The sequence below is a fragment of the Pholcus phalangioides genome, unplaced genomic scaffold (genome assembly GCF_987345545.1).
Source record: "Pholcus phalangioides strain wild (caught in Gottingen) unplaced genomic scaffold, Ppha-v1.0 ptg000017l_1, whole genome shotgun sequence".
Taxonomy (NCBI): Eukaryota; Metazoa; Arthropoda; class Arachnida; order Araneae; family Pholcidae; genus Pholcus; species Pholcus phalangioides.
Window position 1 is genome coordinate 51,578,504 of NW_028301610.1, and position 26,310 is coordinate 51,604,813.

Here is a 26,310-nt window from a genome sequence, read left to right on the forward strand (position 1 = left end):
AGTTAGGAAAATTACGTTTCCAAATCTTTAGTTCTGTCAGTTCCTTTGATGCTAGGTGATTGCATTTGCTATATCTGGCACTGATGTACAAAATATTTCTTCACCTCTGCTAAAGAAATTCATATGGTGAAAGTTTTTGTTAAGGCGCGTATGCAGTAGCGCTCGGATCACATGATGAAAGCATTTGCAATTGGTTGTTCAGTAATTTGTACGGTGTTGTGTGAACAATTCTTGAGCTGGACCCACCTGGAATCGGTTTTTTCAACGAACACAAAGGAAGTTTGCGCATTCACGAGCGGATTAGAACCACTGCAGATGGTCGTACGTTGCAAGATCGGTGCCCCAATGTATACGCGCGCCTTTAGTCTTTATAGGTTCACAGTTTCATACACTATCACTTGCACAAATTCAGCCGACGTATTATGGTCTATACTACCAAGAGTATATAATTTTAGTGAAGCAAGTAAAAATTTTACCTTTTTCGAAATGTATTACTACCTTCATCACTCGCTACGAACTAACCACGGAATTTTAATTTTTTCCTTACGCAGATTAAAGTAAACAATGTATGACATACAGCGTCTTAATCGAAGTTATAATGTTAATAACAAAGCCTTGTGACCGAAAGCGCAACAGATCGTACGATATTATGAGTGAAAACTATCGTAAACCAAGAAGCAACACGATTGGCTGAATAAGGATCTTCACTGAAAAAAAATTTGTGTATTCGCGGAATAGCGATTCACTTACGGAATACATATGATTTTCGTTCGACATTCAAACACATAACCGGTTTTTCGAGAAAACTTTGTCCAATTTTGTGGGGCATTTTTTTAAAATCATTTTTCAAGACAACATCCGGGCCATGGTTCTCATTATATCGAGGTCCGACTACATTCATCACATTTACCAATTACACTAGAGTATTATGCATAATCACAGATAAAAGCGATAAATTTCAAATATTTATCAAATTTACCAAGGACGCTTCGATATTATGAATAATCACCAGTAAAAGTGATAAATTTATCGAACTTACCAGGACGATTGGTAAGTGTGCATAATAACCGAAACATCAGTTCAAAAAAAGGAACATAGAATTCAAACATACAAAGTATTTATTCTAATTTTGAATTATAGTTACATCATTGCATTCATACACTAACGCTTTCGAAACCATTTAAGGTATCGATTACGTAAATACACATAGCAGAAGTCCAACATGTAGAGAGTCAGGAAACATGAAATAAGAAGAAAGATACCAATCAGCATACACAGCATCACCACAGCAAATGGAATGCCTTCAGCTGTAATAATAAAACATGAATAACAGAAAAAAAAATGAGTAAAATATAAAATCTGAACTCTTTGCAGTAATTAAAGTGGTGGAAGAAATGACGATTAAAAAAGTCAGAATTTTTATCAGAGATACATAATACAATAAATACAATGACGTTGTACCCGGATTATAAATGGTGCATATGAAACAGAGCCTACGACATTTTACTGGCGAACCGTTGATCCTACAGGAATACTTCCAATTAACGTGTAGTACTCAGATATGTCATTCATGTTTCTGAGGGTTGCATAGTTATTAAAATAAAAAATTAACTTTTTATACAGTGGCCATAAAACCCAATCAGGAAGTTCCTGCGCTGTCTCTCCTGATGTCAACAGAAAAGTTTCCATGTGCAATATTGACTGAGATATTCAAATTCGAAAAACGGAGGAAAGTTGGGGCAATATATAAATCTCCCCAATCGCAGCTATAAGTGCGGAAAAACTGTTTTACTAGCATTTAATGCTGTTTCTCCCCAAACTTTCCTCTGCTGTTTTGAATTCAAATACCTCAGTGAATTTAGAAACATGAATTTTTTTTGTTGGCAGGGCAACAACTTCTAATTGGGTTTTGGGTCACAGGTGGACTCATTAAAATAATAAAATTCACTTTTTATAAACTGTACAACCCCCTAACAATATGAGCTATATCTGAGTTACTACACGTTATTTGGAAGTATGCTTCTAGGATAAACGTTTCGCCAGTAAAATGCCATACGCCGTTTGCTAGTCATTTTATGTACAGGATGCAATGTCCTGACTGATTGCCTGATTTAGTGATTCGTCATCGCCGAGCCAAAACTTCTGAAGATAGAACTGCTGACCAAATATCATATTTATATTTCATGATGCAGACCAACTACAAAATGGTTTTTTGAAATTCCAACCGTAAAAAGGGGTTCGAAGGTTATATTGAACAATCATAGCTGAGCGAAACCGCTGAAGCTTTAAATATGAAATTTGGTCAGTATTGTATGACCTCAGTGCGTGATTTTTGAGAATTCAACCCCTAAGGGAGATAATTCGTTGTGTTTACAATTTATTTCATCTCCAAGTAATCTCAGATTACTAAATCCATGGGAGGGAAGCCGCGGATAACAGCTAGTTTACTATAAACGATTGACGTTTTCACGAAAATAACTGCGGGAATGTCCGACACTGACTTTCCTTTTTTTTAATGACCGAACCCCAGAGAGACTTTTATGCCCTAATCGGTTTATTATTTAGAAGAGTCCGGGTTTTTTTATACAGCGAATATTTACTTATACAACAGGAAGGACCGTTGATCATTTAAAAGACTCCGGGTTTTCATTTTTTTTTTATTATAGAGTAGGCATCTTCAACCCGTTGCTCGCGAGCACTACAGTGCTCTCTGAAGAAATCAGAGTGCTCGATGCTCGTGTACGATTCCGTGCTCGCCAGCACTTGATCAACATCCCAATTAAACACCTTGTAGAGATTGAAATTATCCTGATTTGATGGATTCCGTACGTGAATTTTCCCGTAAAGGTGCTCTTTTCTTTTCGTGATGGGTTCAGGCTGTGCTCGCGACTAGTTTCTGTTATCGAGAGTATTTTTTTTTTCTATCGCAGGAGGAGCCGTTGTATTATTTAAAAGAGATATCGCTTTTTATTTTTTATTCCCGAGTATTCATTCCGATGTTTTATTTTTAATCTGGATCTTTTATTTAGTCTAAAATGTTTCATTTTTAATCTTTAATGTGTTTAACACGGAAATATATCACTAGAGAATTATTTATTTCTACTCCAGAAATCACCCAGAGTATTTACTTTTTTTTACCCCGGGAATTATTTATACTCCAGAGCTTATTCATAATTATACTGTCATATTTTTTCTCGTGTTTAGTCTAAAAAGTGATATATTTGTTAATATTATGTGCTTGGTGGTTTCCGTTATGTTTTCTATTTCTGGTGATTTTTTTTTTCTCGGCCTTAGTTACGGCCTTGGCGACTTATGGTCTGGCCACCGGACGTGTTTGGCGACGAAAGAAAATGTCGCCGAAAATCGCCAGAACTGCGGATCATACTATAGCTTAGGGTTTCTTAACCTATGGATCGTACATCAAATTAAACATTTTGGTAATAAGTGATGTTTATTATGTGCTATCCATAATACACGGCGCTTCCCGGGTTTTCTTTCATTACTGGGAAGATTGAAAAAGTGACAAACCGTTGTGAAGAAATAAACTATAATACTGGCAGCATTAAAGAAGAGGCATGCGCATTGTTTGGGAACCACAGTAGCCGAAGTAAACATTCTGGAAGTGACTTGGGGTCCAAGAACCATTGTTGTCGGACGGTTTCTCGCCCATTTCGGGTATTTGCCCAGCTCTGGCTCAATCTCGGTCCTGTTTGGTATACATACAAAATTTGGAGACGATCTTTCTAAAATTGTACATTTGTATAAAGAACATATACTTTACACATTTATGTATAACATTCTTATTTCCGAAATAGACCTCGGATCGCGCGAAGTTGGTTGTGTTGGTGATTTTGGGTCGTGTCTCAAAAAGGTCAAGAACCCCTGCTCTAGCTGTTCCAAATTTTACGACTTCGCTTACAAGCGATTGGCAATAAATTTGGATTATCTCTGTTTGACGAGTCTGCTACAAATATGGTGGCCTTGCCAACTTAACCGCATGTAGGAAAATTAAAGAAAAAAATTAAAAAGTAAAAAAAAAAACAAATGAAAATAAAACAGCATAATAGATAAGTGTAAGAGATATACTTGTCTATTATACTACACTCTCTCTTATCTTTAAGTATCACAGATAAGATAGACCGGGATTTTTCTGTTCTTTTTTTCACTCATAGTAGGAAGATACATCACGGAGTTAAAAAGAACCAATTTTTTTTCATAGGTTTGCAACAAAGCTTCGCGATAACGAGGAGAGAAGAAAGAAAACAAAGAACTTGTTTTAAAACTCATTCCACTAACGCAATATTACGGTCTTGATCGTAAAGTATTCAAATATGACCTATTGCAGCGAAAATTTGCTGGGAGTTGAGTCTGCCATACTTCCGCACACGCCACATTCATACAAATACAAATACAACGCCACAACAGGCAAATTGCCCAACGAGGTGGCTGACTTAAGAACATCATGGATCCCCGAGCCATTTTTTTTTGGAGGCCCTACCTACTCCCCCCCCCCGCGGAACCCCCAACGAATCGGTACATGCGGGAATGTGCGTGTACGCGTAGTGAAACCTGACGTGAAGTTTTTTTTTGTTTCTCTGCAATGCTTGTTATGAGTAGTGCTGCCATCTGCCACCAGTTTTTCTAACTATGAGTGAAGTGTTATGATTGAATGATTTATCGTTGTAGGACTGTTGCTCTCTGTGGCGAGACTTTTTAACGGGGAGATCGGCTCGCATTTGCGCCTTGAAGTTGGGAACCACAGAAAACCAACTTCAGCCGACCACCACTGTGGGGTTCGAACCCGGATCCTCGCATCGCGAGTCCGTCACTATAACCACTCGACCACCACAGCGGCGACTGTGGTGGTAGACTCATCAAACTATTTTTTTTTAAATACGGAATTTTCCGTGCTGACATAACTCAACCTCTTGATTATTGTATCTAAATTTTGATGGCATTGGAGCTGAAATTTTCTAAAATGTTAGATTTTCTTGGGAAATGAGGGCGAGTTCGCAACACCCTAGTAGTGGTGTTCAATGCAATCATTCTTTCCACATATACAGCAATTGGTGAGTCTTAAATTAATTTAAAAAAGACCAGTCAAAGAAAATTAGCTTAATGTAACGAGAATGAAATAAGATCATTTTGAATCTGACAGTTTCAAATACCTTAGTAGTAAACTAAAAAACTGTCAAGAAATGATTTCACCTTTCACGTAGACAGGTTACAAACGCTTTCCTACCGATTATTGTTCATGTGCAGCAATAATAACCGATGTTATTTATGTAATTATGAGCAATACTCAGTGGAAAAAATATATAAAAATATTTTGAGCTTTTTCGTAAAATTCAAAAGTAAGCATTTATATTCATTAACACTGGAAACGGCCAAAATATGCAAGGATGCTCCGCTTATCCATACGAAAGTTTTAACTGGTTGTTGCGAAGATGAATGTTTGGAAAGAGAAAATTCAACTGCCTTTTTGCGGGGAATCGAACCCACGTCCTTTCACTTTCCGGGTAAACGCACTAGATTACAAAGGCAACGAATCTCGATCTTGCCTTGGAGCTCGTGTGCTCTGAAAGGGGATGGACCTGACTCAGGCCAAACTCACAACTGCTCACGCTGCCACCAGATGGCGACTTATGAAAGGATGACGAAGATAAGCGGAGAGTGACGTCATCCTTTCATAAGTCGCCATCTGGTGGCAGCGTAAGCAGCTGAGCTTGGTCTGAGTCAGGTCAAGCCGTCCATGTACGGTCCCTTTCAGTGCACACGAGCTCCAAGGCAAGATCGAGAGATTCGTTGCCTTTGAAGCCTAGTGGTGTAGGACGTTGGTTCGATTTCCTGCACAAAGGCAGTTGAATTTTCTCTCTTTTTCCAAAAATTCATCTTCGCAACACGCAGCCAGTTGTTAAAACCTTTGTAAGTGCATATGCATTTGCATAGAATCCGAATTCTAACAATGAGAAATGATATCTTGAAAACTCATTCGAAAATTTGCAATACCTTTACGGTAAATTTTTTCGTTACGATGCAAATAGAAAAAACTATAAGGCCACTCAACTAATTTGCATATCCTTTCGGCTAGGCGTCTTTTCTTGGAGCCTTTCGTATAATTTAGCACGGTTTTTTTCATAAAAATAGAACGAGACTAAAGGGTTTATCTTATAGAAAATGTAAGACCCTCTTGTTTTAAAACAATGTACATTAATTATGTCTAAGACATTGCTTAACAATTTTCTTAAGAACAACGAATTTTATTCTGGGTATAAAAGGACAGTTAGGCCGATTTCTTTTACAGATTGGCAGAGGAGAAAAACAATAATTCAATACGGGAACAGAGGAAAATTGCGAACGTTTTAAAACTCACTTGGACCAGTAGAATATTGAGACACCGCATACCGTGTGTTCGAGAAAAATGGCTTCCCTGATAACCCTTTCCGAGCGCACACAATGATGAGATTGGAGTTTGCAAAAAAGCACTTAATTTCAAATACACAGCATACGGCGTCCTAATCTCTACTGGTCCAAGAGCGATTTAAAAGTTCCAAATTTTTTTTGTTCACATCTTGAATTATTGCCATTCTGTTAAAGAAAACGGCTTCGTTTGTTCTTTAGAAAATTATGTGGTAGTGCCTTAGACATTAATATTTGTAGGACATTCTATCCAATTTCTCAAGAAATTTGCAGTTTTAAAATGAGGATGTTATCCTTTTGATTCATCCCACTTTTATAAATCAAGCTTCGGGGGGAAAAAACCCCCGTCAAATTATTCGAGAGGCTGTCAGAAAAGATGCCAAAAGGATATGCATATTAGGTCAGTGACGCAAGAAAAAGGGCGTTATAGTTTTTTTTCATTTGCATCGTAATGATATGAGAAAAAGAATATTGGAAATTTTCGAATGAGTATACAAGATATCATTTCTCATTGTATTCGTCATTTCTGATAAAAATTTTGAAAAAATTCTGACTTAATGTTTTCTTTTTTAACCCCTTCACGTACAAGCTGTTGGCGATAAATTTGAAAGGTCTGTATTGTACGTATATAAATGTGATAGCCTTGTTGCACGAAGAAAGGGAGAATGGGTGAGATGGAGAACAGCGACCATCGTTATCTCGGTTGCGATATCATGATGGTGGTGGGAGAATGGGGGGAAACACACACAACTTCGTTTCATAGGGTTACAATAAACCTTCGAGATGAGGAAAAAGAGGCTGAAGAAAGCCAGCTGGATTGAATTTACTCCACTGGCGTTTGGACGCAATATTACTTCCCTGATAGTGAAAAGGTTAATCATTATTTCTCGCCTGGCTCTATCGTTTCTTCCACCACTTTACTAATTAAACTAAAACAACATTCAAATTTTTATTTACGTAAACACACACACAAAATACTCATGGACGGTGACTGGAGTCACTCATAGGCAATGTTTTTTGTGAATAACTGCTTAGTATGCGCACTATGCTTCATTGAAATGTTATGAGGCAGCAGGATACAACTTTTTTTCTTTTTAAACACTTTGGAAACATTCAATTAATATAAAATTAACAATTAATCCTTCTTATCCTGACTGACCCATACTTTCAATGAAATTAAGTTAACACTAGAACGACGGAAGCAGTTATTTTCTAATGCAAAACTACTTTGACATGCGATTACACCCAAACGGTTTATCTAAAGTTGTTTAAATTTCACGAATTTTTTCATCTTTAGGAGGACTTCCTTGGACAAAGATGTTGTGGGTTTCATAATTGAGAAGTAGAACGAAGTTCTACCTAGAATGACATTAGTGGCCGTATTGCACCAATACGATTACAAAACATGCTGAAATGGACAGTCTTATGCGGAAACTTAGTATTAAAAAGAACGGATTCTTCATCATGGTGTGTGCTTTTCTCAAGTACCCACTTTTTTTCCATTTAAAGCTACACTTTGAAAAAGCTCGTCGTAGTACGATATTAAATTTCTTCGCGGTCGCGTGACGGCCATCTTGAAACTACATACAAGCGAGCAGAGCGGCGAAAAGAAAATATCTTGAATACGTTGATCTTATCTTTTGTCGCGGAGTTACCGCTCTGCTGCGGTGCTATACGCAGGCGCATGGGAATCAGCGTGTTTGATTTCGCTGCTCGAATCTCTTCTCCCCTCGTTGCTTTGCTCTCCGTCTCACTGTGTTCAGCCTCCCCCACATGTTTGGTTCGAATCTCTGGTTCCCTTTGGCCCACAACTAGAAACAAAATTGCATTTCGTCACAAAATTAGAAACCACAACAGCTAAATCATCTAAAAAGGTGGCCGGCAAATAGACAAAAAATATATAGTATTAGAGAAAAAACCCAAAAAATTCCGGTTGTCGTAGTCTAAACACAGCTACCAAAAATAATGAGCCAGAAACTAACAACTAAAATCTCTGCCCATAGAAATAATGTTAGTCGTTCTTTAAATGTGAATTACTCCCTCCCAATCTTATATTTCCTCTTGAAAGTGTCTATCGTGCGGGAATTCCTGACATCAAAAGGTAAGCTATTCCATGCGTTTACCACACTGCATAGGCGGAAATAGGCCCCCAATGCCCATCCGTCAGTGTTATAGGTGGAGCCGATTGATCTAATGTATATGCGTCTATTGGCATCATCATTCCCAACCCCCAGCAATCATCTTCGTGCCCCCCCCCCAGACTTGCAAGTCTATTTCCGCCTATGCAACCCTGTTGGAGAAAAACTTCCTGCTACTCAACGTAGAATTATCCCTAACTAATCGAAACTGGTGTCCCAGTGTCGGAGCATTTGACAGACGGCGTAACCATATTTACTCAATCCAAGTGAGAAACTCGATCATCGTGATATTCTTATCCTCTGAAGACGACACCCATAGCGTGTCGAAATGATTTAGGGATAATTTAGTATTTTCTGGTATTTGCCTTATTCGTTGGCGATTTTTTGAGTATTATTAGGCAAAGTCGTCTACTCTTCCTTACTGAAGAGTTTTTTGAACGTTGCGGGGGAGAGATGCGGCAGCACCAGGCCCTCGCGGTTTAGGGGGCCCCGCACTTACGGTGATAGAAGTGAAAAAATATATATTTTCTTTTATAAACAAGATGTCTGAGCTACAACTGATTTTATTCGGGAATTTTCATCAATTCTGGGATTTCTCATTTTTTCTGAGATTTTTCTCTCATTAATTCTCAATTTCCATGAATTATGGGAGATGTCTTCACTCATTAATTAATAATTTCCTTCAATTCTGGGATTTATCACATTCTGAACTTTCATTGGTGAGTTGATATTTTTCAGCATTCCTATATATTCTGTGATAGTGCATGAATCTTCGAATGCAATTTTCCTTCCCCCAAAAAATTCATTCAATCGTTGCTAAGAAGCGCTGAAATTATTTTTTGCAGCGAGCCCCACGTCTGATAAGGGTGGCCCTGGCAGTTTCCAATCATGTTGTTGAAACCACACTACGATAGGCAATTTGCCACAATACACAGTACAGCGCAATATAGCATGTAATACAAAATGTGGGAAGCAGCGATATGCAATACAGCGCGATATGTTTAACACGCTGTGGTCACAGTGCAATGCTCGATACACCATAATAAGTAATGCCCCCCACAATACAACGAAATATACGGTATACTTCCATACGTGAAAAACCACCTGATGCACGGCCACACACATTAAAGCTTTATACACCTATTTTTCCGAAAATAGCATCTTTTCTTGTGAAAGATCCTCACAGTTCAGTGTCCAGAACACAAATGAGCACCAACAATGTGTGACATTCGTTTATATACTTTTTCATTGTTGCAAATGCCTGTTGGATGAACTCATTTGAAATAGAGCGACAACAATGGAAAGACGGTGCAACAATGGATTCATTGTTATCAACAAATGCGATATGTATAAATAGAGGTGCATCCTTGAGGTTATCCTCAGTTTTGTCTCCGATTCAATGGACGTTAGATACACTAGTAGGTTAAAGAAGTAATTCTTACACTGGGTTGGGTGATCGCATCCACGGAGTATGATGAATACCGTGGAAGATTTGATCAATGAGGTTGGGGGAAAAAAACTAGATACACCCTAGCATGTTGAACCATGCTACGGGGGCCTGTCCATTTAATGCAAACACGCATATGCAGGCGAATCTTTCTTCTGTGGGAAATCTCTCGAAAGTTGAACGAAGTCTCAGAGGGCATCTGTAGTGGTGGGTACTTGAGAGAGTCTAGAAGTACAGGGGCCCGAACCCGGTCTTGTCAACAGGGAGGCTGCCCTATCACTGGGCGTTATTCCGCTCGTCCTGTGTTTCCAGCTGACAACTGATGAGGGGTGATGCTGGACGATGAAGGGTGCTCTCCTGTGACCAACGCGGCAGAGAGATTCTGAGACATGTTTCAGGAAACCTTCTACTGAGGAGATTGGGGTGGGAAACAATGCCATTATAAAAGTATGAATGCACTCGGTTCCCTCAAAGCCCGATACCATTAATGCTAATTGCATTTTAAGGTTATCGTGGAGTCATTCTTTTAACGAAGGCTCAGAAGCATTAACCGAAGGCACCTATGTGTTACGATGGTGCTGTTGCGAGGTATAGAAAGATATACGTAGTAATGGAACTATTGGTGATTGTCGGCGTCGGAAGAACTCAAGTCAGCCTTTTCTTTATATGACTAAATTATATAAACTATAACTGTTTTTTTTAAATTAAACATAATATAAGAACAATCACATATTTTAGGACACTCTTCCGTCTCTGTACTTATCAGAACCGCGTGGTCTGGCCAAGTGTGTCAACTCCTCGTGTTGCCAGATTCGTCTCTCTTTCTGCCTCTTTCTGGCACTACTGGATCTACTATTGGTGGTTTCTAGGGCGTACTAGATATACACCACAGAACAAATGTTTGTGTTGAAGTGAGTGCAGTGATGTAATTAACCATGCCGTGAAAATTCGACCATCGTGGTGTGGTAGACAGATTCGAGATCCATCACAAAAGACAATGCTGTGCTATTCGCTTGTGTATGTCCGACGTTGAACGCACCATTGCATTAACATACGCTTTTGGGATAAAGTGAAATGTATGGGAAAACGATGGTTACCGATTTTTCATAATCGAAGGGATGTGGGATGCTAGTCTAGATTATTGACTATTTTACATCATCTCAACAAATAAAACAGAAGAGGTGGTGTCATGGCATGGCCGCTTGGTTGATGGCGTAGTACGTATTGGGGCAAACTGGCGAATGAGAATAAAAGAATCTATCAGAGCACAGTTTAAAGAATTCAATTTGTTACATCAAGTATTTATACAAAACACGAGTATAAAATTAGAAACCTGTACATTTATTTATTTATTGAATATTGCTTGGCCGATGCCTATACAAGGGAATGCGGTGGTGAAGTTTGACAGAGACAATTGATGTTACGAAGGAAATCAGAAACTGTTGTACAATCAATAATGTTTGACGGAAGGTTGTTCCAGTCCATTATTGTTCCAGGAAAGAAACTAGATTTGAAACAATCTGTGGATGCAAAGATGGGTTTCAATTTTTGTGAATGGTTAATTCTTTTTGAAAAGAATGAAGCTGGAGTTAAAAAATTCGAAGTGTCGATATGAAAAAGGCCATGAAGGGTTTTGAAAAGGAAAGATAATTGAGAGAGATATCTACGGGTAAAAAGCGATTGCATATTGAATTGGCGCTTGGGTTCAGTGACGGAAGGGGAGGATTTATTTTGAATAGATTCAAATTTGTCTATGTTTGAGAGAGTATGGGGGTCCCAGATTTCATAGGCATGTGAGAGTACAGGACAAATGTAGGTTTGAAAGCAAATATGTCTGATGTGACGGTTGGAGTTTTTGAGGTTCCGACGAAGAAAAGAGTTTTTGGAGACACTTATGAAAGACGTAATCAACATGGAGATTCCAACGGAGGTCGGCAGAAACACACACACAATTACATCCAGATATTTATAATTAGAAACTTCGGTGATTAAATAGTCATTGATAGTGTAAGAAGAATCGAGGGGATGTCTTTTGCGAGTAATTTTCATAAAAACTGTTTTTGAAGAATTAAGGGGTAATTGCCAGGACGAGCACCACATTCAGAGACAATGTTGAGGTTATTTTTGAGAGATGCTAGGTCGGATTCGTTGTGCACTGTTTAGCACAAGGGCGTAGCGAGGGGGAGGAACTTGGGGGTCTGGTCCCCCACCCCCCGAAATGTGAGAAAATGACCAAAAAAAGGGAAAAAGATGGCCAAATCTATTGTTCTATCACTTTGGTTCCCCCCCCCCCGAACGAAATTTCTGGCTACGCCCCTGGTTTGGCAGATGACGCAATCATCTGCAAAGAGTCTGATATGGCAATTGATGGAATTAAAGAGATCTTTAATATAAATCAAAAATAATAATGGCGAGAGGACCGAACCCTGGGGCGTGCCAGAAATGGAGAGTTCTGGCCCTGGAAGGAGACAAACTGACTGCGGTTAGTAAGGAAGGCTTCCACCCATTTAAGCAGTTGAACACATAGGCCAAGGTTTTGAAGTTTATTGTGGGGCACCCTGTCAAAAGCTTTAGAGAAATACAAGGAAATTATATCAGTTTGGACGTTTTTGTCGGTACTGTTTGATAAATCATGTATGAAAAGAGCTAATTGGGTAGTTACTGATGAAGATCAAAAGCCGTGTTGATTTGAGAAAAAGTTTATTGAATCAAGGTGTGAGCGGATATATCCTTGGCAACTATGTGCTCAAAAAGCTTGCAGCAAGTAGAGGTGATAGCGACGGGTCTGAAATTAAGAAGATTTGAAAGAGAACCTGATTTATATATATGAATTGGGATAATCTTATTAATTTTCCGGTCAGAGGGCAAGTTAGATGAGTTTAATGAGACGTTGAAGATAATTAACAGGTAATTAGAAATTTCATCAGCGCAAAATTTGAGAATATGATTTGGGATCCCATCGAGGCCAGTGGACAAGGGGGTTTAAGTCTTCTTAAAATTTTCAAAAGGCCTACTTTAGAGAAGATAAGACTAGTGTTGTGTGTGAATAATGAATCGGAAAAGGAGTACCGAGAAGTAGTGGGGTCAGACGAAAAAGCCCGAATAAATTCTGTGGCGATATCAAGGTGAAAAGTAAGGTCGATGTTACCAATTTTAAGGGAAGATGGGCCAGTTGATTTAGGGCGAAGAAAATTCCAAAATTTTGAGGGGTTAGTTCTAAGGTATTGAGGTAATTTGTGTTTTGGCGAAGGATGAGATCTTTAAGGTCGCGTGTAGAGGCTGAAATCTTATTTCTGAGAGAAAGGGAATTATTGAATTTAAGTTTGGAGACATTTCGGCGAATACTTCCTTTTAAGTGGATAATATCACGATTGATCCAGGGGTTAAAGATACATTTTCAAGAGGTATTTTTGATGGGAACAGAGGCTTTGAATTTACTCCAGAGAATATGAACATCATTTGAGGAAGATAATGATACGAAATCAGGGAAATGGGTGCGAAGGATATTTTGCAAAAGGGGAAAGTTGGCCTTGTTAAAATTGAGTTTTGCAGCGTGCTTAAGGGAGAGTGTGATGGAGAGAAAAATTTACAAAAGGTATTTTTTAACATGCGCGTTTCCCAACAAGGTGGCTGCTGGAAAAAAAGAAAAAGTAAATAAAAATGAATTGTGTATTAGAAAATACCCTATAAAAAATTATTGTCACCGAAATATAGCTACCCAAAAATAATAATCCAGAGAAATAACTAAACAATCAAGATATCTGCCCATAGAAATATGGCCGTTATTCTTCAATTATGGATAGCTTCTCTATTATTCCCACCCATCTTATCATATTTCCCCTTGAAGGTGTCTATCCTGGGGAATTCACGACATCAAAATATAAACTATTCTTTCTTACTATTGTTTATCACTATATGCGATAAAATCTAAGTTTCCATTCTTTAATTCTGTAAATGCCCTTTTCTTTTTCAAGATAAAGATTACATACGGTATCCGTGAACGAGAGGGGTGCAATGAACAAACGCATTTTGGACAAACTAAAGGAATGACGTCATGTAAAACAGAGGAAAGTTAATTTGAAAATTCTGGCAAGGTTTACCACTTCAACTGATTCTAATTTGTCTCAAATATCCACCAACTTTTTTCTCGATGGAGAGCGAAGTAGGATGAACGAAAACAAGGAACTAATCTTTTGTTAACCGCTTCATCCATAGAAAAGTTGATATAACATGCAAAAAATAGTGATATTACATACAAAACTAACGACACGATGATCACTAGAAGAACATTCGTTCCCCCCCCCCTCCCCGTTGACAAATAAAATCATGAAGAACTATCTTGAGAAAATCTCTCTCACACAGTGATGTCTAGCAGAAAAATTTTCCTAATCGATACCCGGTAGTCACTATAGTTCTTTCATCAAACTTTTATAGTGTGACCCATAGGCGTAAAGTTATTGAAAATGTTGGGGGGCTCAGGCCCAATACAACAAAACCGCATTTATACGACGATTGGCGGTGTACTAAAAGTTCATGGTCCCTCCTATCCATCCCATTGAAAATTTTGAACACTTCGATCATATCTCCTCGACACCTGCGTTCATCCAATGTAAACATATTCAAAAAATGAAGTCTCTCTTCATAACTCAAGCCCCGTGTGCCAATAAGGACACGCGTAGCTCTTCTCTGCACCCCTTCAACCAAATCTATGTCCCTCTGTAGGTATGGTCTCCAAAACCTTACAGCATACTCCAGTCCAGGACGAACTAAGCCTCGAAAAAGCGGAAGAATGACTTTAGGAGAACGCAAAGAGACCTTTTTGAAAATAAGACTAAGCATTCTATTCGCTTTTTTGACCACCGCTGAACAATGTTCAGAAAACCTAAGTCGCTCGTCAATGAGAATTCCCAAATCGGTGACCAGTAGCATCCGGGATAGTGACAACATTCAACTCGTAAGAGAACCGTGGGTTGTTCGAACCAACAACATAGGGAAATCGAAATAAAAAATAGAACATTATTGTAATTTAAAATCAAAGTTAAAATCAAGAAAAAATTTTTATTACCAAAAAATTACTCAAAACACAGTGTTAAGACTGACATAACATTACTGTTTCTTAAACCTCAAACACTCTTATGATGTTTTTGATCAGTTTTGAACATGTTTTGATTAAGATTTAAAATAAAAAATGCTTCATTTTTAAAAGCTTAAACAAAAAATCGTGTGATTTGTTGTTCGGTTTGTATATCCAAGCAAAAAGTCAATAAAGCATTGAGCTCAGCTCTTTTGACAAAAATCAGTTTTTTTCAGAAAGAACAACGTTAAATGCGGGTAAAATGGTTTTCCGCAATTAACGCTGTTCCTTCCAATGTTTCTTCCGTTTTTCAAATTCGAATATCTCTGTGAATATTGCGCTTAGAAAGCATAGAATTTTTTTTGGCATCAGGAGAGACAGGGCAACAACTTTCTAATTGGAAGTTAGAGGACAATATCTTTTATTTTGTAAGACACTGTATTTTAACTGTCAAAACTAGTACAGGGTAATTTTTGAACACATTTCGAGCATTTTTCGAATTAGAATCTTTCGCCTACGACGGACGGTTGATGAGATAAAGGCAGAAGCGGATTTAACGGCGCGCGCCCGGGTCCCCGACTTCTAAAGGGTTAATCCGCCACTGGATAAAGGCCGTATTAGCACTTACAGGACACCCTATATATAGTAGATGATACTGAATTCTGATGTAGGAATGTTACTTACAATAGCCATGAATTCTTTCGAAATACTACAGTAAATAGAAATGAAACACCTTTTCGGTGAGACAATATACTAGAGGGAAACAACGTAACTATGCCCAAAATGAGAAGCGAACAACAGCTAGACGCGTTTCGGAACTGAATGAAGTTACTTCTTCAGTAGCAACGAAAAATTATAAGATAAACACCCCCCTCATAGCGGGAGTTACTCGCTGTTCAAGACAGAGTCGAAATGATGTTTATCCTAAATATTTAACTTTTAATTTTTCTTTGCTACTGAAGAAGGAACTTTACACAGTTCCGACCCTTAAGGGGGTCGAAATGCTATGTAGAGAAATTATGCCGAGTGAAAATCACCGAAACTGTAAATTTGGCCAGTATCTTCATTTTATGAAGCAAAGACTCGCTAAGAAGGGGGTTCTCAAAATTCACTCCCTAGAGGGCCTCAAGAAAGAATTTTCGGATTACCAAATTCACGTGAGCAAAGCCTCGGATAACAGCTAGTCTATATATGACTTACTAAGGGGTTTTTCAAAATTTGGTCATTGGGGGTACAAAGGTTATACAGGGCGATTCAGAAAAACTTTAAGAGGTGGTAGTACATACAAAATTAGCAACATACTAAAACCGAGGATACGGGGATAAAACACAAGAATAACGTATACGTTAAAAAAAGCAATTTTAATGAATAATTTACAACAATGGCTCAAAAGAGCGACCACCAACGGTGATGCAAGAAGATTGGCGAACGCTCTGGAATCAGACCGGGAAGCGAGAAAGGATCCAGTGTCGCACAGCTGCCGATGCAAGCGCGCAAATGTTTTTGGATTGGGCAAACCGCCAGTCCGGAAAACGCTCACCGTACATTCGTGTGGCCTCTGTGGTACTTCCGTTTGCAGCTCCATAAAAGAAATGTATGTCTGCTTTTTCAGTATTACTAAAGTGCGTCATTATCCCGTACGTTACAACTGTTAGAACGGTTGCACGCTGGAATAGATTCACAGGGCTGGTGTCCGCGCCTTTTATTCACTGTGACGCAGATTTGCATACGGTTTCTTCTTCCCCAGGTTACATTTGCACATGTATGATGTTTTTTCCTCCCGATAAATTTCAACAGGAATGCCGTTTTAACGTTTGCAGAGCGGCGGTTGCGAAACGCGCTAGCGCATTTGGGTTTCATGTTAGACCATGAATTCTTTGATGAGTACTGTCACCTCTTAAAGTTTTTCTTATCTTTTCTGAATCGCCTGTATAGAGAAATCACGCCGAGCTGAAGTTAAAACTACTGACGAAATTTCATAATTATATTTCATGACGTAAAAATTTACTGAAAAAGGGTTTTTTAAATTCGACCCCCGAGGGGTCATAAAGGCTTCAAAGGTAGCCGAAACCACTGAAGCTATAAATATGAAATTTGGTCAGTATTATATTTGATAATGTGGATACCCACCAGGGCGAGATTTCTGAAAATTTTACCTTAAGTGTGGGGGAAGGGATCATGAGGAGTTCAAATGTTATATTTGGAATCATCGCCCAGTAAATTTCATACTGCCGAAGCCGCGGATAACAGGTAGTTCTGTACAAAAACAAATATAAAAGGGTTTTTTCATGTTTTTTTCATAAATAGCACTAAAAATGTAGAGGTATTTTTCCCTTTGCGCCAAATCGCCAACCAGTATGTTAAATTACTTGTCATTACCACGCCAACAAAACAGTCACTTCTGAGCCCGAAAAGAGACATATGGTCGAAGCAGATACAGGCCATCACGCTAATTTCGGGTGTATAAAGGAGGAATTAACGCTGGTTATTTGTCGAATTTTGTCTTTTCCACGAAAAATTAAATAGGCACTTTTGGTTTTTATTTGACGCAATATGGTCACAATTTACATTACACTAGTGACGTCATTTCGGGGATTAAAAACTATAAAGCAATGGTCTTTATTTCCCCCCAAAATTAGGGATTTTTCACAATCACGGTGGAAATTCGGGAGATATAAGAATTTTTTGGGAGTTAAAGAGATGGAGTAGAAATTTGGAAGTCTCTCGGAAAATCCGGGATACTTAGCAGCTACGATGACCTACAACCCCTTTATCACCAATCAATACGTAAAAAGACAACCATGAATAATTAAACAATATGTACTCACAATCCAAGCGATCACGTTGAGCTTCAGTTATTGTCGAATGAAATGATATCAATACGGCGATACACAAAATCGATCCCAACATTCTGCAATAAAATACAACTTTTCTCATTAATATGTTTCATCGTGAAAGATGAGTCCGACACGTCAGAACGAATAAGTAATTATCGGTGTAATCGTTTTTCAATTTCATACATGATTAGGTATTATCATTTAAAATATTAAAGTTTTATTGTTTAAACGAAGTAGGCTAATTCGTTTCGTTAAACGTATTTTATAATCGATCACTTTAGAGATAACAGCATTCAACAATCAGTTCTAAATCATTTAAAAAAAAAGATTTTCTGCGAACAATATGCATAATACAATCATAAAGGGGATTAAATGATATTATTAAATCAATCAATAAAGATTGCTAATGTCTTTAATTGTACCTTACCTGCTAATAAATGCAGCAAACTTCTTCCACTGTTCGATATTAGTGCTTGTAAAGGTTATCAAATGTTATTTTTGAAGCTGCACTGCTTCGAGAAAAACACTTGCAATGTGTTTTGAACGTACGAATGAGGCAGTCGCCTGATGAGTAATTTTTATATTTTTCGAATATTCGATGGACTACGTTATACGTAACCACAGACTGTTGGATAACTTGGAACGATTCCAGCTACGTACATCACACAAGCACGTGCGTATTTCAATGAGCTCTGCTCTTCCTTTTTCCACAGCTTTAAAACAAGACGAAATGTCTTTTTTCCCCTCTTTTTCGCATATCGTAATTCAAAGTCCCTCCCATAATTCTGCTCACTTTGACCAGTTGAAGTATAATGGACGCGCACCGAGGTCCTGGCCCGAATGAAACTGGGGAATCAAATTATTGAAGGCTTTCCATCCACTCTGGACTTTTATTACTTCTGTAGTTATTTCTTTCAAGTCTAAATTTTCACTAATTTTCAAGTAGTGTTGGGGTTCTAAATCTATGAGTCACGATAAAAAAAAACTTGGAGCCACAGATCTTATTGATGTCTCAAGGCGTAACAGATTGCATGTTGTAGACCTGAATCGTCTAAAGCCGCTTTGATGTTTCGATAAAATATTGTTAACCTCAAGGTAGTGCGTAAGGCGATAGTTGACCATGCGTTCCATGAGCTTACATAGACAACTGGTCAAAGCAATAGGTCTGTAACTGTTAGGTTGCTGAGGATTTTTGCCAGGCTTCGGGAATGCAAGAACAATGGCTGCTCGCCAGGTGTCAGGAAATGAATGACTGACCCAGATCCGATTAAATAATATGAGTAAATGTGAGAGTGATTCTGGTCAGAGATGCCGAATCATGGAATAATGAATGGCATCGGGCCCTACAGCTGAGTCAGGACTTCGCTGCAAGGCCGTCGTCAGTTCATGAAGGGTGAACAATGAATTGTACCCCTCCGGTGTAAAAGGCCGGAAGGTGTACGATGTACGTTCGGCTGATGATTTAATGGGATGAAACGATGGGGGATAGTTCGCATCACTGGAAACAGCGGCGAAATGGGCGGCGATAGTGTCCGCAATATCCCTCACATCGCTGATGATAGTGCCATTGGTATTTAAAATGGTGATGGGATGAGACTGATAATGAAAATTGATTTTTCGGATCCGGTCCCAAATGATTTTGGATGAAGTTGATGAATTGATTCCCGTCGTAACCTTTTGCCAGGACTCGCGTTGAGCCTGGCGCCTGGTTCTTCTTGCTATCACCTTTGCTTTTAAAAATGCCAACTTATTATCATGGGTAGGATACCGCCGGAACCTACTCCATGCTTTCTTTTGTGCTTTAATCGTAAGACTACATTCGTGGTTCCACCAAGGTTTAGGAAATTTAGGAAGTTTTGAGGAGACTTTGGGTATTGTTTCATTGGCTGCTGAGATCATACAACTGGTCACAAGGTCGACACAATGGTCGACGTCGGGTTGCGAAACCAATCCTCCGTGATTTCTGCCTTGACCGTGAAGTCAGCCCATCGGGCGGCCACAAGCTTCCACCGAGGAGGTCCCTCAGGTATGCTATGGCGTCGGTCGAGGCACTTAACCACTAGAGGAAAATGATTGCTCCCGTGGAGGTCTGGATCAACCGACCAGGACCAGTTGGGCAAGAGTGTGGGTGAACATAACGATAGATCTATTGCAGTGAAACTATTGTTTGGGGCATGGAAATGAGTGAAACTGCCATCATTCATGATGGCGAGGTCCATGTCGTCTAACAGCCGTTCAACCATTTCCCCACGAGGGGTGTTGCTGTTAGAACCCCATATTATGTTATGTGCATTGAAGTCTCCAAGAAGAAAATATGGTGGTGGTAATTGATGAATCAGATCTTCTAGATCTCTCTGTAAGATGGTGTCATTTGGTGGCAAATAAATGGAACAGATGGTAATTCTTAGGGCTGTAGAGATTTCCACCGCGATGGCTTGCAGGTTCGTGCGCAGCGTTAAAACGCGCGATGTGGAACCAGCAGAGAAACACCGCGGCAGGCTCTACTCCCGTCATCGTAATCAATACGGAACAGGGAATGTCGCCTGATGTTCCATGTCTCCGAGGGCTTCGTGAAAGTTTCCTGGAGTGCCACGCAAACAGGATGATAGCGATTGATCAAATCCTTGAGATCTTCGTAATTGGATCTAAGACCACGAATGTTCCATTGAATAATGTTGGCCATAAATTTCAAATAGATGTAGACGGTTCAAGGTCTTTGAACTTATTTCGGTCCAATTTCCGGCGAGTACCACCGGATTCTGTAGGATTATCGAGATCCATGTCACCAATTGATTTGTCATCAAGAAGTGACATGTTTTGTAATGTAGGCTGCTTCTTTGCTCTCTGAATTGCTTTTCTTGAATATCCGGTCTTGAATAGTTTAATTTTAGATTTATTTCCACTATTGATTTTTGGCTTAGTAGCTGTAGTTATTTTGAATGTGTTCGCTGTTGCTTTTCCTGCTTCTTCGGAGGTGGTGGACTCCTTCCGTATTCCAGCAGAGCAACAGCAGCCACAACTATTACACGATTGGTTAGATGATGTTTGAGTTGATGTATCAGCTATTGGTTCAGTCTGAGTTGTTACAGATGCTTTCGTGACATTGTTAGTCTTATTAGCTGTTGATGGATTTGTTACCATATTAGATTATGATCTATTACCTATTGGAGTTTGGTTAGAGGTTATACGACGGCGTGCTTCAATATATGAGATATATTGAGAACCTTGATCTTCTGGATCTCTTTTTCTTCATTCCATTTCGGACATTTTCTGTCAAATGCGGGGTGGTCGCCACCGCAATTGACGCACTTGAATGGTGAATTAGTGCAGTTGTCCGAAATGTGGTACCTCTCTCCGCACTTTGCGCAGGTGGGTTGACCACGGCATGCCATTCGTGAGTGACCGAATTTTTGGCAGTTGAAACATCTTACAGGGTTAGGTATGTATGGCCGGATATGGAGGTTATAGTAACCGATTTTGACATCTTTCGGCAATGTTGGGGATGAAAATGTCAGGATTATATTACGTGATGGAGCTAGATTGCCATCTTTGCGGCTCATGATATGTTTGGCAGATGTTACGCCTTGAGACTCTAGCTCCTGGGTTAGTTCATCTTCATCCATGTTAATTAAGTTATTATCTGAAATGACACCACGTGAATAATTCAGCGTGGGGTGGATTTTGACTGTTATGGGAATGTCCCCGACAGATGTGAGCTTTTGAATGAGTTCGGCTTGTTTGGGAGTGTTAGTTTCGACGAGAAAGTCTCCTGAACGGAGAGCCTTCACTGATTTCAGAGTTCCAACTGTGCCATAGAGAGCTTTATCTATTAGAAATGGTGATACTTTGGCCAGTTGTTTCTCGGTATCTGGAGAGTGCAGAAAGAAGAATGAAACAGTTGATAATTTGAAGCGACAGTTACAGTGACATGTGTTTGGTTTGAAGCAGTTCTTTGACGTTTTGGTGCATTTTTTTGTTTTTCCCATATTTAAATGGGTATTGTTCCACTCCCACCCACCATGCCCACCATGGAGCCCTACGAGGGGACGCGCACACGTAACCGGTGAAGGTTAGTAGCAACGTCAGGTTAGGTGGGAGCTATACACCACCAAAGCAGGCGAGCAGACGCTTTCAAGATCCAAGATCGTCGTGAAGCAGCACCAACAAACCTCAACGACGTCCGACAGGCCCGGTACTTCTACCTGTCCAGTAGTGTAACCCCTTCAGCCACCGAGGCGACCACAGCCGATTGGCCTGGACGGGGCTAATCCAAGCCTCCCGTTTCGGCTGAATCCGGGGCCAAAGCTAGCGCATCAGCCTAACCAGGATCCCCATCTCCAGCCTTACGGGTCTCCATGCACCGAAAACACGCAGGTAGACAGCGTCCCAGATAGAGCATACGCTAGAAGCAATGCCCCGTCTGGGAGGACCCCTCCCCACCTTAGCGGGGCCCACAATGAGGGGTTGGATACAAAAGACAAGGACATGTACAGGACAGACAGACGCAAGACAAGTATTGTAAGGTGTATGGAAATTAACATGTAATCTGGGCTATTGAAATGTGAATGATATGAGCACAAATATGCGAAGACAATGACGTGTGATAGATTTAGCGTTACCCAGGGTGCACCACGAGGAGGCCTATCACATTACACCCCGACTGCTTTTGGGCAATATAGGTATATACTAAGTTTCAGTCTTTCTAGTGTTAACCATAAGAAGATATACACCGTAAAACACAAAAAGTTGAAATTTCGTTTTTCTCCAACTTTTGTAAGTAATCTATAAATTTTATTAGTAGTACTACCCCTGGCATAAAGTGTTCATCTACGAAAACACTAGCAATAATACGTTTAGAACGCAAAAAAAAAAAAATTCCAGTGAAAATTTTTGTTAAATTCAGAATAAATGAAAAAATAATAAATTTATGTTACAATTTGAAAATGAAAATCAATTTATAAACTTGTAACACCTGAAAAAAAAATGTTCGATCACTTCAGTGTTGAGGAAAAAAGTGATCAATCACTGTTTCAAACATCTCGATTCTCTTTCGCGTCAAGCTCGTGTAATTGCTACAGACACGTATAAATCGTCCCAAGTTGTTTGGGGGCCTTCTTCCTTTACAAAGACTTCAGTCTTCACTGCGGAGGCTCCCGCTATTATTTTAGGTCTCAAATTACCTTCAAATGCTCCAATGTTCAACTTTCGGGACTCGAAATCAGTTGATAATTTCTCTATTCATTCGTCGACGAATGAATGAATGCCAGAACTTTGCCACTGGACTTATCCCGTTGCCGAGAACTCTTCCAGCCCAGCTTCGTGGCAGAGTCTGGAACACTTTATTTTGTAACAAAAAAAAAATATACAAACTTTTACAACATATTTTCCCCGGACAATTGGGTAGTTCATTCGTCGACGGTGATTCATCTCTTGTATGCTCAACTTCTCCACGCTAGTCCATTGGTAAATAGCATATCATTAATTTGGGTTCTAAGCCATTCAGGTATCATTAATTAATGAAAGAATAGACATGTTTTCAATCATTCTTTAGTTTTTTCTGTGGTCGATTTATAACCTTAGTTTTTATGTTGAAGACATCCGTTCACTCTACTCCCACCATTTCAAAGAAATATTCGTAACACGGTCTCTTTTTATTCATTCTAGAATTTTGATCCTTCTATAACTGCTGCAAGAAATTCTCTCTCTTTTTGAATAGAAAGTTGAATGTATTTTTCACAAAATCATTTTCAACAGATTCCCCTTGAATGATTACCTCCACCGCTGTTGGTTGTTCGAACTTAGCAGTTTTGCCATGTTTCTAGTTGTGGTGAAAACAGTCGATATTTTTAAGTCCGGGGACAGGGGCCCGAGGAGCGTAGCGAGGGGGTCAAGCCCGAACGTGGCGGAGTTCGGCTTACAGGTGCATTTATTAATAAAGTATTCGGAAACGTTTTTTTTGCGTTGCGGTATTATATATTATGATCATTATGTTATATTACTATTAAATTATATGTCATTGTAATATCGCACGAGCAGTCATGACAAAATAAAAGCTAAATCGTTAATGACTTTGGTGTTTGGCGATAAGTTAGCACATTTTGAACCCGAAGAAAAGTAACCCTTCTCATATTGAATATACAAGAAAATAGATCAAAAATCATTCTTTGGTGACTAAAGTCTTGTCTCATCCAGGGACTCCATGTCATTATATCATTTAAAAGTTCCTTAGCATCGTCCTCTAAGCATGAAGACCTCTTCTTCATGTCGTATAACATCTCTATCTGTGTTTTTTGTCTGGTTGGGTTTTTTTTCTCAAGAAGAGATGAGAGTATGTTTGAAGATCTACTTTTTTCTTGCTTATGTTCGCTTTCTGCATCTATAACTTTTCAGGACATATTATTTGCTTTCTGTATATTTTTTCTCACAAAGGGGATGGCCCTCAGGCGTAAAGCCCTGTAAAATTGAAGGAGACTGTTGACTAGAATTATGCAAATGCAACTGTTCGCAAAGGCGCAAGGTAACCAGACAATGTGTGTAAAAGTGATCCCAACGTGTTTTTATCGGAAGTGTAACAGATGGCTTCCATAAGATATCTTCCTAATGATTTTAAAAAACAGTTGTTTCCATGTTCAAAGGGAGGTTGCAAGAATCTTACGGTGTGCTGCCTTTGGATGAAATATCAAAGGACTGACAGTGTAGAAAATTTGCCTCGATCAGGTCGCCTTCGTCGTACCATAAAGAGAAAAAATCGCTTTACCACCTCAAACTGTAGCGCTTAGAAATTCTGAGATCTCCACATTACCAGCCAATCAGTCAAGCAACTGTGACGTCACAGCAGACCGCGAGGCTACCGCAACTTTTGATCCATTTGACGCCACCATATTTCCTGGCGACATTTAATAATAGATATAATAAATTCAACTTCAGCTCGACAACCACCATTGGTACAGTGGGAAGTTCACGGGACGCTTAAAACGAAGGTTATGACTCGATTCCTTCGAACCCGTCCAATTTTTTTTCCTAACATCTTCGTTTGAAAAATTTAATTTCTTATTACATTTAATTTCTTTTAACCGTTGCACAGGAAAAATACGATTTATTATAATTCATCACAAATTGTCAGATGCACGGGATTACCCCGTACAATAAGTTATCGCTTATTGAATCACTAAATGTTTTCATTTTTTTCTGATTTAATCCAAATGTGGTTCAGTTGCATCAAGTTGACAATAATAACGGCTCGCGAAGTTGGGCCCTGCTATCATTTATTGATTCATAGAGTGCCGACCCATTCCTTTGTTATTGGTTCATAATGATAATAGATTCATTAGGAAACCAAACATAGAACTTGTGTTTCGGCAAGCCACTGTATTTATTGCATGTCAATATAGTTATTATTATGATCGTTATATTATAGTATTGTTAAATCATATCATTGTAATATTATCGTGTGGGCAAATGAGGCGTAATGACAAAATAATAGCGAAATCGTTAATAGACGCTGGTGTTTGGCGATAAGTTGCCAAACGTAACAGCAGGAAGTACACTTTACAACGTCACAGTAACCTGATCCTGATTGGCTGATAATGTGGTAAGAATAAAAATTTAGAATTTCTAAGCGTTAGTCCTCAAAACAGCTGAATGCAGAGTGGGTGAAGTACAATGTTCTTGTCCGCAATCGTTTGCGAAAAGGAATTCAGGTACTTGCATCAATACCTAAACCTAATTTAACCCATTAACGACGACTTTGATTTTTTTTTAAAACAAAAAATAATGAGTGGGACCACTTCCATCATTTATTGGCAAAGAAAAAACGGGTTAATGGGTTAACTTGGCAGCACAAGAGGTCTCGGTCGCTATGGTGTAGAAACCACGTCCACTGGGGCATGAATAAAGTCATTTTTAGTGACGAGTCAAGAGTTATAGCTACAATAAATTCGTCTGGAGAAGAACAGCAGAAAGGTTCAAAGATGGGTACATTGATTCAAGAACTAAATTTCCTCGCTCGTTTACCATGTGGAGTTGCATGACAGCTAACAGATTAGGGGAACTGAGCATCGTGAAGCGTACAATCAACGCAGAAGTCCAGATGTACTTTCTTGAAAATTTTTTGATTCCCAGTGTCGACAATGCCTCTTGCCTTTGCAGTAAAAAAAGTTTAAAGGCATCTAAGAAGTGCTAACATTTCAACTATGGAGACTGGCCTGCCAACAGTCCAGACATAAACCCAATTGAGAAAGAGGGTAGGCTCCAAATGGCCTAATAACGTCATGGAATTGAAGCAAGAAATTTATCGCTTCTATGCCCCAAAGGATGAAAGCTGGAGTTAAGAAATATTAGATTTCTTATCTCATAATCGAACTTTTTTTTTCAGGTGTTGCTGTAAATATTTTT

The 26,310-nt window shown here is 39.1% G+C and overlaps 1 long non-coding RNA gene across 1 annotated transcript; it reads right to left on the reverse strand.

Annotated features, from left to right (window-relative positions):
* Positions 1-1,100: 1,100 nt before the first annotated feature.
* Positions 1,101-18,474, reverse strand: LOC149074083 (uncharacterized). The gene is made up of 3 exons (XR_016194521.1): positions 18,344-18,474; positions 17,908-17,990; positions 1,101-1,307 (listed from the first exon to the last, which is right to left on the reverse strand). It is a non-coding gene; the product is annotated as an uncharacterized LOC149074083 (long non-coding RNA).
* Positions 18,475-26,310: the final 7,836 nt, after the last annotated feature.